The sequence below is a fragment of the Benincasa hispida genome, chromosome 11, assembly GCF_009727055.1.
Source record: "Benincasa hispida cultivar B227 chromosome 11, ASM972705v1, whole genome shotgun sequence".
NCBI classification, from domain to species: domain Eukaryota; kingdom Viridiplantae; phylum Streptophyta; class Magnoliopsida; order Cucurbitales; family Cucurbitaceae; genus Benincasa; species Benincasa hispida.
The window spans coordinates 70,344,656-70,358,335 of record NC_052359.1 but is presented as its reverse complement, the minus strand read 5'-3'; the positions used below and the strand labels follow the sequence as shown (position 1 = coordinate 70,358,335).

Sequence of the window (13,680 nt, the reverse complement as noted above, 5' to 3'; positions counted from 1 at the left end):
GACATATTGTCGTAGCTAAAGTTATTGAAAGTCCTATAGTGTTTTTTCAATACTATAAAATAAGTAATAAAATGTTCATTTTTATTACATAAATTTAATGGTATAAAAACTTTACATAGCATTATGAAAATGCTATGAATGACCTTTAATAACATTTTTTTATAACAGTAAAAAAATGCTAAAAAACATATAACATTTCTACACCTCATCGTAGGTGTCATTATGGATTATGCAACTTTTCGTAGCGATCTTTTTGTTTATATAATAAACAAATCGTCTCAAATATATTTGTGAAATTAATGTCAAATATTTGAATTTTTAATGTAATAAGTGCATTTATATCAAAATAAAAGTATAAACATATACATATCACTATGTGACTCTTCAATCACTACAATCACTTCAAGTTACATTACAGTAAGCAAATAAGAAAAAAAAAACAAAGTGACTTCTATAGTTTCTTTGAATTACATCATTTAGACTTCATATCTTGTTTTCTATCCATACTTCTTGAATAATACTAGGGCAATAGTTGACACTAGAGTTTTTCAAGTGACAAACAAAAGGGAACCGAAGAACCAAGCTCTTGATCTAGGATTTGTCTAGGAGTTGTGGTTCTTCCAACAATTATCTCATCTTCCAAAACCTCCATTCTTCCAATTTCACTAACTACTTCAACACTGGAGTTATGGTCATGGATATATCTAGATGGAGACTTGGAAATAACAAAAAGAAGATTTAGAGCTGAATAGAGTTGCAGAAATGCACACAAATTTAAGATATTTCCCCCTTCGTTTTTATAGATATTCAGGTTTATACAGTAACTCCACTTTGAGTATGGAATTCACACTGTTGATTGAGTGGAGTTACGATAGACAAATCTATGAAGAAAGGACAATCGATCGCACTTGGTGCAGAACCACTTAACACGGTGGTTCTTTACTCCCTCAAGACTTGCTTTTGATTTTTTCTTTCATCCTTCCTTCATCCCTTTTTATATCAATAGGGAGCTACGAGCAAGGTGCTCTGGAAAGACAAGAAACCATGAGCAAAGCCGCCTTTTGCCGCCCCTCATGTAGTATATGCGCGAATCTTCACTAAAAGCCGACTCTATTGGCGGATGGATAAGGCCCCTCACTCTGACATGAGAACAAAGAAAGCCGCACAATCGGTATTGACCATTGATGGAACCAGCACGATCGGGAAGGCCATAGGTTAGATAGGATGCCTAAAAACCTTACATTGATTGTCTGAAACCAAAAGAGAGAGAGGGTTTTGACATGAAAAAAGGGGATGGAGAAGCAAGAGAGGGAAAGGGTTTTGATGTGAGAGAGAGGGGTGGACGAAGAGTGGGATTTGAATGGATGGCCAAGAAAAGGGAGAGAAGCTTCAAATGTTATTTTGTACTTATGGAGGGCAGAAGACCTAAAATTCACTTTCGGCTTTTTTGTCTCATCCTTTCTATAGCTATTTTGATAGAATATACTATGATGCTAAAGTGACATTTGTTGTAGTGTTGCTTAATATAAGCAGTAAGCTCTAGAAGTAAGAAGATTTTGATAGAATATATATATATTCGAGTCGGATCGGGTCAAGATAACCCGAGACCCAACCCGAATTTAATATATATGCTAAAGTGACTTACGGTTTGAGTTGGGTAGTCCGGATTGGTAGGGAGAGGGAGGAGAAGTTGAAAATTTGATGCAATGAATGTAAAATGCAAGAATTTAAATAAGAAACTAGATACAAAACGATCTAGCCTAGGTATAAGGAATCCTCTTAACTTTATTGGTTATTCATTGACCTTAAACAAAAACTCTTGCTAATTATTGACTTAGCCTATGCAACCGAAAAAAGCCTAGAATTACATATCTTAATTTCATGACTAATCACTCCATCAGTCCTAAATGTCTAAATTAATTGGATTAAGAAAAGGTAATCATGACTAAGATGAATTAATAGCTTGAAAAGCCTAAGTTATTAAGTTCATTTGTTTTTGAAATCAACTAATCGTGCCGTATTATGAAAAGATTATCTAAATATCCTAGATTCATACATAAGCATGCTTTAGTTCTTAATCTTTGAGATTAAGAATATAAACGTGTTAACACAATTTGCCCACGCTATGCATTGTTAAAAAGATTTTAGTTATACATGCTAAGCTATGTTTGGTGATAATTACTCTCTACTTGTAATTATGTAGACCTCAAATTCTATGTGCACCAATTATGTACATCTTTTATGTGTATCTTCAAGTAGTAATTAGTATGAGTATATCTGAAATTCACATGACTAATTAATATGAGTACATCTCATCTTGAAATTTACATAACTAGTTAGTATGAGTCGTGTATTCATTCCGTCTAACTTCAAAATATTTTATTTTATTTATTTATTTTCAACCAATCTTGAATTAAAATTTGTTTTGGTATTCTTAAAATTATTTTATAGTGACAATTTATTTATAAAAAAAATTACCTTTCTGTTCCAAACTTTTGAAGATAGGCTTCAAGGATCCATCCAACTATTTAAAGTATTTATTTTATTATCTTAAAGCTAATGTGTAATTTTAAATTAGAAAGTTATCCCTCCCACTTTCTCCCTTTTAGAAATTAATTTCGGACAATTGATCCTTCTTAAACTGTTTCTTTTTAAAAACTAAAAAGATTTGTGCCAAAATAACAAATACAAAAAAACAAAAGACCTTGGACAAGTAATGATCTTGAAGGACTATTTCCACATCTCCTTGACCAAATCCTCCCACATTAAGATTACTCATTAATAGTTGATCAAGTTTGACAGATTCGCCCTCTCAAACAAGTTCTGGTTTGCAAGGTCTACAAACAAGCCCCAACATTATTAATGCCATCATTCCACTCTGTCAACCTCCTCGCGCCGATGATTTCCAAAGATTATTGAATTAATCGATGACTAAAGATTTCAATGGAAACACACTAAAATTAAACCCACAAATTATTCATACACAAATCATTCTGAAAAGTGTATGCCATTCAGTTTTTGCTTTCACGTTAGAATTTTTACCTTGTGAATTCGAAGAACACTCAAGCTTCAAAGATCTCATTTTTGGGTTTTGATAGACAGATGAAAATGCCAGAGACGGTTTGGTTTAAGTGGAGAGATGAAATTGTTAGCAATTGTTGTCTTTGGTCCATGTTCTAAAGACCTTGAAGCTTGAGTTAAACCAAGTTCTTTTGATACATAAATTTGTAAATCAATGTTGGGGCTTTAACAAATCAGAGACATTAAGTTTCTTATTTTGTTCTGAAGTTTTACCCAACGTTTTTGTTCTCCAATAATTCAACATTTAAGCTAGTGTACTTTATTTTATCAACACGAAGTTATTCACATTAATGAACCATCAGAGTATCGTCATTGCTCGTGAAGTTGTTGTCCAATATCATTCGTGTCTAGAACCCCAAACAATCCATGGACTCAAAAACCTCAAAATTATGAAAATTGTTAAAATAATTCCAAGTAAAATATATATATATATGGTTAAAATAAAGCATTAGCTCAGAAGTATGCACCAGCTAATCATAGACAAATCTCATATGTCCAGACATAATTTAGGCAAAACTTCATCATAGCCAAAAAGGTCATTCAAATCATACCTAAATCCATAAAAAATCTATAAAAAATATTCAAAATTTCTGAACCCTCAGGAACCCATGAAAATGGGAGTTGCAGACAATCAACACGGCATCATTTCAGACCGCCCGTCTGCTATTTCTCTTCATTGGTCATCCAATTCATCAGAATAAAATCGAAACAAAGATTGGTTTCAACACAAATTAAGAAAAAAACTAGAGTGAGAACATTGTCTTTTGTTGAAACAAGGATCAAATGGTATAATTACTAAGCGATATAGCAGAAACTCGTTGAGAAAAATAGTTAATTTAGTTCCTAATCTGCAAACAGTCGAAGTTCGATTCTAAAAGTATGGCAAGGCATCAGATAATAAGCGGAGTTGTAGTCTACATTTACTTCAGTGTGTAGGATAAGAATTTATCTACATCATTTGCCTGCCATTCATTGGTATTAAACTACATAAACAATTAATCAAAAACAAATAAACTAAAAGAACAACGAAATACCGAAAACTTTAATGGCATCAGATAATAAGCGGAGTTTTGAGTCAGCACAGAACATCAGTATATCAATAAGCGGTAATAAAGTATTCATCATTTGCCATCATAAACAAGAAAACATTCACAGAATTCAAGTAAAATGAAAGAAAATAAATGAAAATCGAAAATTTCGGTAGGTCCATTTGACTCCAAGACAAAGATCAAACATGAAATGGGCTGGTAAGCCAACCTTTCGATATTTGCATCTGTTTTATCCCCTTGATCTGTTAATAACTATGTCAAGAAGAGGGTAAACAGATGCATTTAAATCATTCAAAAAAGAAAATTGCAACAATTAGTAAACAAAAATCACTCATGGAACAGAAAACGATCGCTCGATTAAAAACTACCCAGTCGAAATCGAAGAAAACTTGAAGAAATTGAACGCAGGTAGATCAAAATTTGAAAAGAGAATACCCGAAATTAGGGTTTAAGATGGCTACCAGATGAGTATGCTTATAAAGAACCGAAGAAATCGAAATGGGATTTCTTTATAACGGCAACAGAAGAGTCTGGACGCTTGTATTTATAGCATTCAGGGGTTTTAGGGTTTGGAATTTGGAGTACAGGACAGCGGCGCTTTTCTAATTTCCTTTCATTTAGTATTTTTCTTTTTTTCTTTTTTTCTTTCTTTCTTTCTTTTCCAAATAACTATGGTTTTTTTAATTAAAATAGGGGAAAAAATATATAATTTTGGTTTTCCTATATTTTGGTTCTAAATTCTATCTAATCTTTAATTCTTAAAATCTTATAGTTTTACCCTGAATTTATACGGACTTTAGATTTTAAAATGTTATAATATTGCCTTTGAATTTAGAGTTTTCTTTCCATTTAGTTTGACTTTCGGATTTTCATGATTTTTTATTAAATAATCGTTTGGTATTATTCTTTATTGATTAATTTTAGAAAATTGAATTAGTGAATTACTAAAATTAATTAAAAAATTAATGTCGTGATTATTTTATATTAAGTAATGAAAGGTTACGTCAAATACAATGGTGAGTATTTATAAAAAAAAATGCTAAAAGTATAAAATATTGAAGTTTATGGACCAAATGAAAAACTAAATTTAATCTTTAAGTAAAAATATAACATTTTGAAATTTATAAACCAAATGGAAGTTAAACTCAAAATTCAAAAATAAAAGTATTATAATATTTTAAAATTTATGAATCAAATACAAACTAAATTTAGAAACCAAATATATATTTTTTCATTTAACCAGTGTAGTATTTTTAAATAGCTTATATTTATCTTGTTCCATTAAGAAATGATATCGCCATACAAGTACCTATTGCTTTGTTGTCTTTCTTCTTAGTTATATATATATATATATAATTTAAACACACATCAATTCATACTCCTAAACTTTAAAGTCGGGTTAATTAAAATCTTGAATTGATAATTGTATCAATTTAAACTTTAAACTTTTTTAGTTATATTAATATATAGCCCCCTATTATGTTCCGCTTGATGAACATCGTGTGGGACTTATATTTTTATCAATTGAACTCCTAAACTTTCATAAGCAAATAAATTTAGACTATCAATTAGCACTACAATAATTTTTGTCCATCCAGATGCAATTATAAACTTATGTCGAAGCAAAGTTGCATCGGCAAATAGTATGGATAATCCCACATTTTTCAAGGTGTGTCAACATAAAGTTGCGTCAGCTTAAATAATTTTAAAACCCTCTTTTCCCCACACTTTCTTCCCCAAACCCCCTTTCCTACACCCACAATTGCGCACGACCCCCTTTTCTCCCTTACTTTTTCTTCCTTTCTTCCCTTCTTCCCACTCTCATTCGTCGTCGCCTCCCCTCCTTCTTTGTCGCACCATGATGCCTCTAGCCCTCCTTTGTCGTGCCATCGTCAGTCGTTATTTTTCCTTCAATTGATAGCACAAAAAAATGTGTTATTTTTCTCTTCTTAATTCTAGGTAATTACTATATTTATGTGTTTATTTAGTGATTTTTACAAGTATTGAGCATCTTGGAGGTAGAATCAGTCATTACGGGTTGTTTGGGATCAATTTGAAGTAATTAGGAGTTAATTTGAGCAACCGAGCTTCAAAATGATGTGAAAGGACAAAAATGCCCCTAGACGGAGCATTGTGCAACGTTACAAGGCAAAAGCTATCTATCTCATGAAAAAACAGGGCAACATTGCAACGCTCCGGATTATAACGAACGTGTGCGTGAGGCAGAGCAGCGTTACAATGCTACAACACTGCTATAAATATATCTCTTCGTTTTAAGGCAGAGACATCGACCTCCAATCGGCTCCTAATTCGATTTTCTCCCCTACTCACCTCTCCACTTGTATTTTGTCCCTTTTCTCTCCGTCTCATGTAATTGATGGAACGATGTTTGTCTTATCCATCTCCGTGGGAAGGTAAGTTCTAGCTATTTACTAGTTTAGGAGATTTTGGAACAATGTAGTATTTGGGAGTTTTGTTTGAATGTAATCATTTTATTCTTGTCTATGAGTTTCAATTTGAATTTTTTGTTTATGAATTGCATGATCTTATCATTGACTGACAACCATTAATTTGTTGTGTAATTTGAATGCTTAAAGACTGGCTTGTAATATGTGACATATTATAGGTTAATCTCAAAGGAAGCAGTAGGTTAGTTAGACTTGCAATTCGTTGGGCTTGTGATTTGTTGCCTAAAAAGAATAGTATTGCACTTATCAACCTAGAGATAAACCACATTGAATGTTTGATTAGATGTTGGAAGTCGAACACTCATCCTAGCATTATCCCTAAAACTTAATGCGATTTGTTAATTTGTATGGAGCGGATTCGTTTTCTATGCATGTTGATTAATTAGGTAATTAGGACCATTGATTGGGATTCCAATCAATTGGGTTAGGCATAGTCAATAAACTAAAGTTGCATTTAAATACAATTCCCTTAAGCTAGATTGTTTCGTTTAATTGTATTTCTATCTCTTATTTTCTCGCAATTCGACTTATCAAATCCACACCAAACCCCTTCCCCCCTCCCCCATTTTACCTCTTTAACTAAAAACGAGCTTCGATGAACTAATCTTTTGCGCTTCCCTGAGGTTCGACCTCATACTTGCTGCTTGTACTACTAATTAGTATAAGTAATTTGTTCGGTGATTTATAAATATGATTTGTGCGATAGTCTTTTGGGAACGACACCAATAAGATCTCGTCCGACCAAATTGGCGACGTTGCCGAGGAAACCAATTAGTTATTCTTAGTTAGTTTTTAGTTATTCTTTTAATTTGATTTGTTTTCTTTTTGTGTCAGTTAAGCATGACAAGATTTCAAAACCAATCTTAGACGTCCAAAAGTCAAGTTGCAGATTTTGACGATGAGGTAAGTGGCCTTCGACGCCAAATTGCCAAATTGACTTCCTTAGTTGGCCATTTGATGGAAAAGAGTTCACAACAAGTAGAGGTGTACGAGAGTTTCATATTTGAGAGGCATCCTACGTAAGCATGCCCGAGGTTGTAGTGGATGCCTGCACCATATGGATTCGTCGAGAAGGGGTATTATGGTCATTTAGACTACGAGTCTCATCATCCTAGATGGGAGGAGTCTTTCGACCATGGATACTTAGAATGGCAGCAAAGCTTAGGCAACCAAGATTTCATAGCACCACACCAGTCGACTCATGTTCAGTCTTCAGGGTCAGGTAAGTCCTTATAGGCTTTAGTTATGGAGCTTGCTGACAGTGCTTTTGAGTTTCAACAGGACAACCTCTGTAGGTAGTAGGAAATTGAGTGCTTCCAACAGGAGAGTCTTTGCCCCGAGGCAAAGAATAGAACTGACTTGTAAGGTCTGAGTGACCTTGTTGCTCAACTTGTAACTTCAGTTGAGAGGTCAGACGAGTTACTGCCAGACCATTCCCTTAACTTTCCAAAGGCTCGGTGGAGGAGTAGAAATTACTTCCTAGAGATTCGTGTCCCGGTATGACTTTGGAGTGTTTAATTTATGAACTTGCTAATAGCACTCTTCAGTTTCAGTAGGATGTTCAAGCTCAACTGCAAAGCATGATTACCCATGTTGCCCTATTGAGAGAGGTCATGCAGAGATTGGAGAACGTGCCAGAGCATCCCATCGTCTATGCCTCAAAGGCAGAGTTTCTTGTGGAGTGCTACTACTCTAGTGATGATGAGGATGTCACTCCATGTTTGCCAGTTTGTGAGGTTAAGGAGGATTCCGAGCCTAAATCTGATGAGATCCAAGTGATATAGTTAGAGGTCAAAAGACCTCGCCCTATTATAACTCCTGGTATTTCGTATATATTCGAGTTTTGTTCCCCTAGTCCTCATGAGTCTGTTGAGTCGACTTTTTAGGATCGCTTAAGACTTTTGATTCTTTCTTTTTACCCTTTTTTTTTTTCATATACTAAAAAATAAAAAATTCGACCTATCTCAGAAGATGAGGAGCCTTATAGCCTTACCAAGCTATATTGACTCATCCAAGAAGGGATTAGAGAAATACGAGAATATTTTTGTACCTTTGACAGGGGACAGGTCACATCGAGCAATCGACATTAAAAATTTGCCCTTTCTAGAGGGAGGTGAAAATTTTACTGCTTTCTAGTTTAACTTCTTTTTTCTTTTTTTTTTTTTCTTTTTTTTTTTTTTGTAGGTTCTTTCCCTTTGCCCTAAAGAAGAAGAAGATCAATTTAAGGCAGCCCTCTTACCATTATCCTGTGTGCGGAAATGTCATCTGGGAGGTTTTCTATTCCCTTGACTCTTTTATTTTTTTAGGCTTAGATTAGAGATACATTGGGGACAATTTATTATTTTAAGTTGGGGTGAGGTATGTTGTAACGTTGGGGTCTTTAAGCATTGTGCTCGGACGATGTTTGTGTGTTTAAATTGTTTGTTTGCTCTCTTGTTTGGTTTGTTATGATGAATAGTTGATGATGCACCATTTTTGTGATTGGGTTTGCATGAAACTATGTTTATAGATCATAATCATGATTTTTAGCCCGTTTTAAAAAATTTCTTATCTCTCATGCATCATTAAGTCCCGTGTCCAACGAAGTTAGGTCTTGCATGCTTAGAGTTGTATTATTGAGCTTATATTTTTGGTGTCACCCCCAAAAGGACTAGGTGATATGTGTTAAGTGACAGAAAGCTTAACCTAGTAATGCATGCCTAAGTTTTTTCCAAACTTTTGTTTTGTATTGTAAAAGCAAAGTGTAGAGTAAATAAAAAGCAATGTAAAAGGGGAAGCATGTTGTAAAGTAAAAGCAAGTTTGTATGTTATTTTTTAAGGGGATTACTCATCTTTCTTGGGGTTATGATTAACCTGGGGCGGCTATAACACTCGTAGTTTCCCTCTAAGCTAAAATACCTCGAGAAATGAGTAAGCTTTAGCACCCGTAGTTTCCCTCTGAGCTAAAGTACCCCGAGGAATGAGTAAGCTTTGGCGCCTTGTTATGAGACATTGCTCGTAGTTGGATGTCTTTCACGTAACACATGTGGGCAAGCCAAAACAAAGATGACGTGTCTAGATAAGATTTCCTCTTTTGTTAAAGTAAATAATAATAATAAAATATGGAAAAAATGGAAAAAAAGTGAAAAAAATAGAATAAAGGTTTGGTTTCCTTAAGTGTGTCATTCCAAAGTTGAGTATAGGAAGCTTGGCTCTTATACCTTCGAGCCAGTATAGGGGAAAACGAATTGAGGGCCCTATAAAACCATTTGGGGTTTTGCAAGCTTAATTAGTAGAGCTTTTGACTCACTCATGCATGAATAGTTTAAAATCACTTTTATGCTTCATTAACTGATTGTAATTGGATTTCATTTTTTATTGCATATCTTATCCTTATAGACTGTTAAGACTGGAGTAACGACCTTTGTGATCGAGCAAGCATGATTTTTTGTGTGAATGTAGTGATTCTACTACCTTGCTCGAGGATGATCAAGAATTAAGTTAGGAGTGTTTGATAGCATCAAAATGTTTATTTTTCTCTTTTTAATTCTAGGTCGTTACTATATTTAATGTGTTTATTTAGCGATTTTTATAAGTTTTGAGCATCTTAGAGGTAGAATCAATCGTTACTGGTTGTTCGGAGTTAATTTGGAGAATTAGGAGCTAATTTGAGCAACCGAGCTTCAAAAGGACATGAAAGAACAAAAATGCCCCTGGACGGAGGTTGATATGTATGGTACAGATTCATTTTCTATGCAGGTTGATTAATTAGGTAATTAGGACCGTTGATTAGGATTCCAATCAATTGGGCTAGGCATAGTAAAAAAACTAAAGTTGCATTTAAATAACTCGATGAACAAAAACTGCATTGGTCAATTCCAGTTCTCTTAAGCTAGGTCGTTTCCTTTAATTTCATTTTCTTCTTTTATTTTCTCACAATTCGACTGATGAAATCCACACCCCCCCCCCCCCATTTTACCTCTTTAACTAAAATCGAGCTTCGATGCACTAATCTTTCGTGCTTCGTTGAGATTCGACCCCAAACTTACCGCTCGCACTACCAGTTAGTATAAGTAGTCGTTCAGTGATTTATATATATTATTTATGCGGTAGTCTTTTAGAAGCGACACCAGTAAGATCTCATAAGACCATTGATAAGTGCTTCATGTAAACCCTGCAACTTGAATTCCTAAATATTTATGTTTGTAAGTTTACCTTGTTATCTGTTGATTTAAAAAACATGTTAAACAAGTTAGTTTAATTAGTTAAGTTTTGAAGGCAGTAGCTAAGTTAAAAGAAGGAAAATTTATCTAGGTAGTAAAGCTTTGAAAATGAATGAATTGAGTTTAAATGTGGGAAATATTCTAAGTATAAGAAAGGGAGCTCTCTAGTGAATTCGGGTGGTTTTCAACACTCAGTAAAATTTTGGAGAATAATGGAAGGGGAGAGCCATGTTTGGAAGAACTTAAGGCAAGAAGCTTGTGTTGGCCTTATTAGAGGTTGTTTAGCACTAATGTACGCAATCAGATGTGTGCCTAAGTGCCCAAGGGGATGCTTTGGGTGATCGTTGGACTTAGGTGGTTGGGCATGCAACCGAGCACTTAAGGCTAGGTGCTATAGGGATTGTTGTGCGTAGTGAAGCTATGGCAGAGAGGGTTGGCGTTGGTAAGATGCAAGGCCCTTACACGTTGAGGCATTGGGAGGGCGGGGGGGTTAACTTACTAAGTCTGGTTAGTGGACTAAGTAGCAATATTAGGAGCTTTAAACAAAGCTTAATGTCCTACATGTCACTATTTAAGCAGTCATGCAAGGGCAAGTATAAATATGAGCTTGAGAAGATGAAGTATGTTTTGCCATTTCTCTTATGCCAAAGAAGGAAATCTACAGCCAAAGTAAAGTTCAATCGGTGAGGAAGGTGATCTGAGGCTGCTGTAAGGAAATTTTCATGGATTGATGCTGAAATCTTGGAGAAATTGAAGAGTGTTATGATTTCTAGTTCACCTCAAGCAAGCTGTAAAGATCAGTGGATTTGGAACTCTCTAGGAGGAATTTGAAGCTCAAACTTTAAGGTAAGAAATTAAGAGATTATGTAAAAAGTTCATGAAGGAAATTTAGTGTTTTAATTAGTGGATTTTGAGTTATAAGTTTTGGAAGTTGAATCTAGAATTTGATGTTGATAAACAAGCAGGCAGCTACAACGGTTGAAGAAGCAAGTACCTGACCGAGTAGCTTGAAGGTGGGCTTTGAGCTAGCGCTAGAGTGTGTACGCCTTTGCATAGGCAAGACGTGCAAGGTTTTTTGGCAGAGTCTGTGTCGTGTGCTTAGCTCGCCAAAGACTAGCATTGCACCAAGTTTTGAAATCTAAATGTTGGTAAGCTAAGTAAATTCCCTAAATGAGTGTAGAGTTTTATTTAATATTAAGGATGAACTCAAAATGAGGCCTAAAGTGTAGGATTGTATCAACAACAACATAAACACAAGGATTATCTAAGCATTCAAATTCACTAATTTTGGCAAAATATAAAGCATGCTTTTACAGGAAAATGAGTTTCAAGACATACCTCTTGTAGAACTTCTTCAAAGCTCCATCTCCAGCTGCCATCTACTTCATACCTTGTTGTAAACCACCTCAAGATCTTTCCCACTATTCTCTTGGTGCTCTAGATTGAGTTGTGGGACTCAAAACAAGTTTGAACCAAGGGTAGAAGGAGAAATGCTCACTGCAGCAACCTTGTTGAAGAACCTTTCTTCAAACAAGTTTTTATCTAAAAAACTCTATGGATTGCATGCACGATTTTCACTCCAATCTTTTCATTATATTGCAGATCAACATGCAAAGAGAAGAGCTGCATGAGTTGCAGCTCATGCTTGGAGAAGACAAAGGCAAGACATTACAATATGTGTGAGCTAGTTAGGTAATGGATAATGGAAAAATCTATTTTTCCATTTTGTGTTTTTGTTTTCTTTTCCTTCTTCAATTTTATCTCAAAATAAAAAATTTGATTTAAAAAATCTATTTTGGTTTTAAAAATGAAAATTTAATTAATTTCATAAATTAATTATTAAATAAAATTTAATTAATTTAATATCAAATATTAAATTAATTTAAACACATATCCATCTTTATATATTTAAATCATATTTTAATATATAAATTCTCCTATTCCGTTTAATTCTAAAATTAAACATATAATTATATCTCATATAATTACTAATTCCCTTAATTCTAATTTGAACGTTTCAAGCTAATTTATCACGCTATTCTAGAGCTAGTCTGTTACGAGCTAGTAGGGGGACCTCGCGGACCTACAGATCATGGGCTCTAACAATCCGAGATTGATTGGGTAAACTCTATAGACCAAATTAATCTCCATTTGTTAACTAATTGGTCATTCCACTAAAGCCCATAGTTGCACTCCCCTCACTTTAGATATATTATGTCCACGTGATTTAACCATAATCAGCAAGTCGACCCTTCAGAGGTTGTTCGTAATAACGGTTAGGTCAAATATTTGTTTTACCCCCGAGATTACATCTTATTCCTCAAGTCCCTACTGATCCTCTAATGAAAAACTGGTTTGTGATCCAATCACCAAACCAAACTCTCTTAGCCCAGTGAGAGGATGGGCCCCTTGTTCAAGACCTGAATTAAGTACTTGAGAGAACAACCTTTCTCCTATCCCTAAATCGGGTAGGTATGAACTCATTCTTGCACCCTATGTCCTCAGCTATCTATCCGGTCTTACCCTTGAAATGAGAGTCTTATTGAGCTGGCGCTGTTGAGCCAACCCTCAACTATGAAAATCTAAGGGCAATCCCGAATAAACAGGAGTTCATAGTTAGCTCAGAATTAAGATCGAGTTACCTAGGTCATCTAGGTGAAATAGTCAGTCTTAAACAATAAACAGCGTTATAAAGTAAGAGTGACTTATTTCTTGGTCCTGATCTTATGCAAACTCATTACATAAGATGACCCTACTCCTCATGTCATAACATGTACGAATTAGGATCACATCGTATGTAGCACTTTACAACTCTTTGTAACAACTACAGAGTAGGTCGTATCCAATGGTGTTACCAGAATAAGGTACCCAACCTCATTC

General features: G+C 34.6%; 2 non-coding genes across 2 annotated transcripts; both read right to left on the bottom strand.

The window, feature by feature from the left end:
- Nucleotides 1-3,964: 3,964 nt before the first annotated feature.
- Nucleotides 3,965-4,047, bottom strand: LOC120092272. Its single transcript, XR_005485982.1, has one exon. It is a non-coding gene; the product is annotated as a small nucleolar RNA R16 (small nucleolar RNA).
- A 78-nt stretch (nt 4,048-4,125) lies between these two features.
- LOC120092273 lies at nt 4,126-4,214 on the bottom strand. Its single transcript, XR_005485983.1, has one exon. It is a non-coding gene; the product is annotated as a small nucleolar RNA R16 (small nucleolar RNA).
- Nucleotides 4,215-13,680: the final 9,466 nt, after the last annotated feature.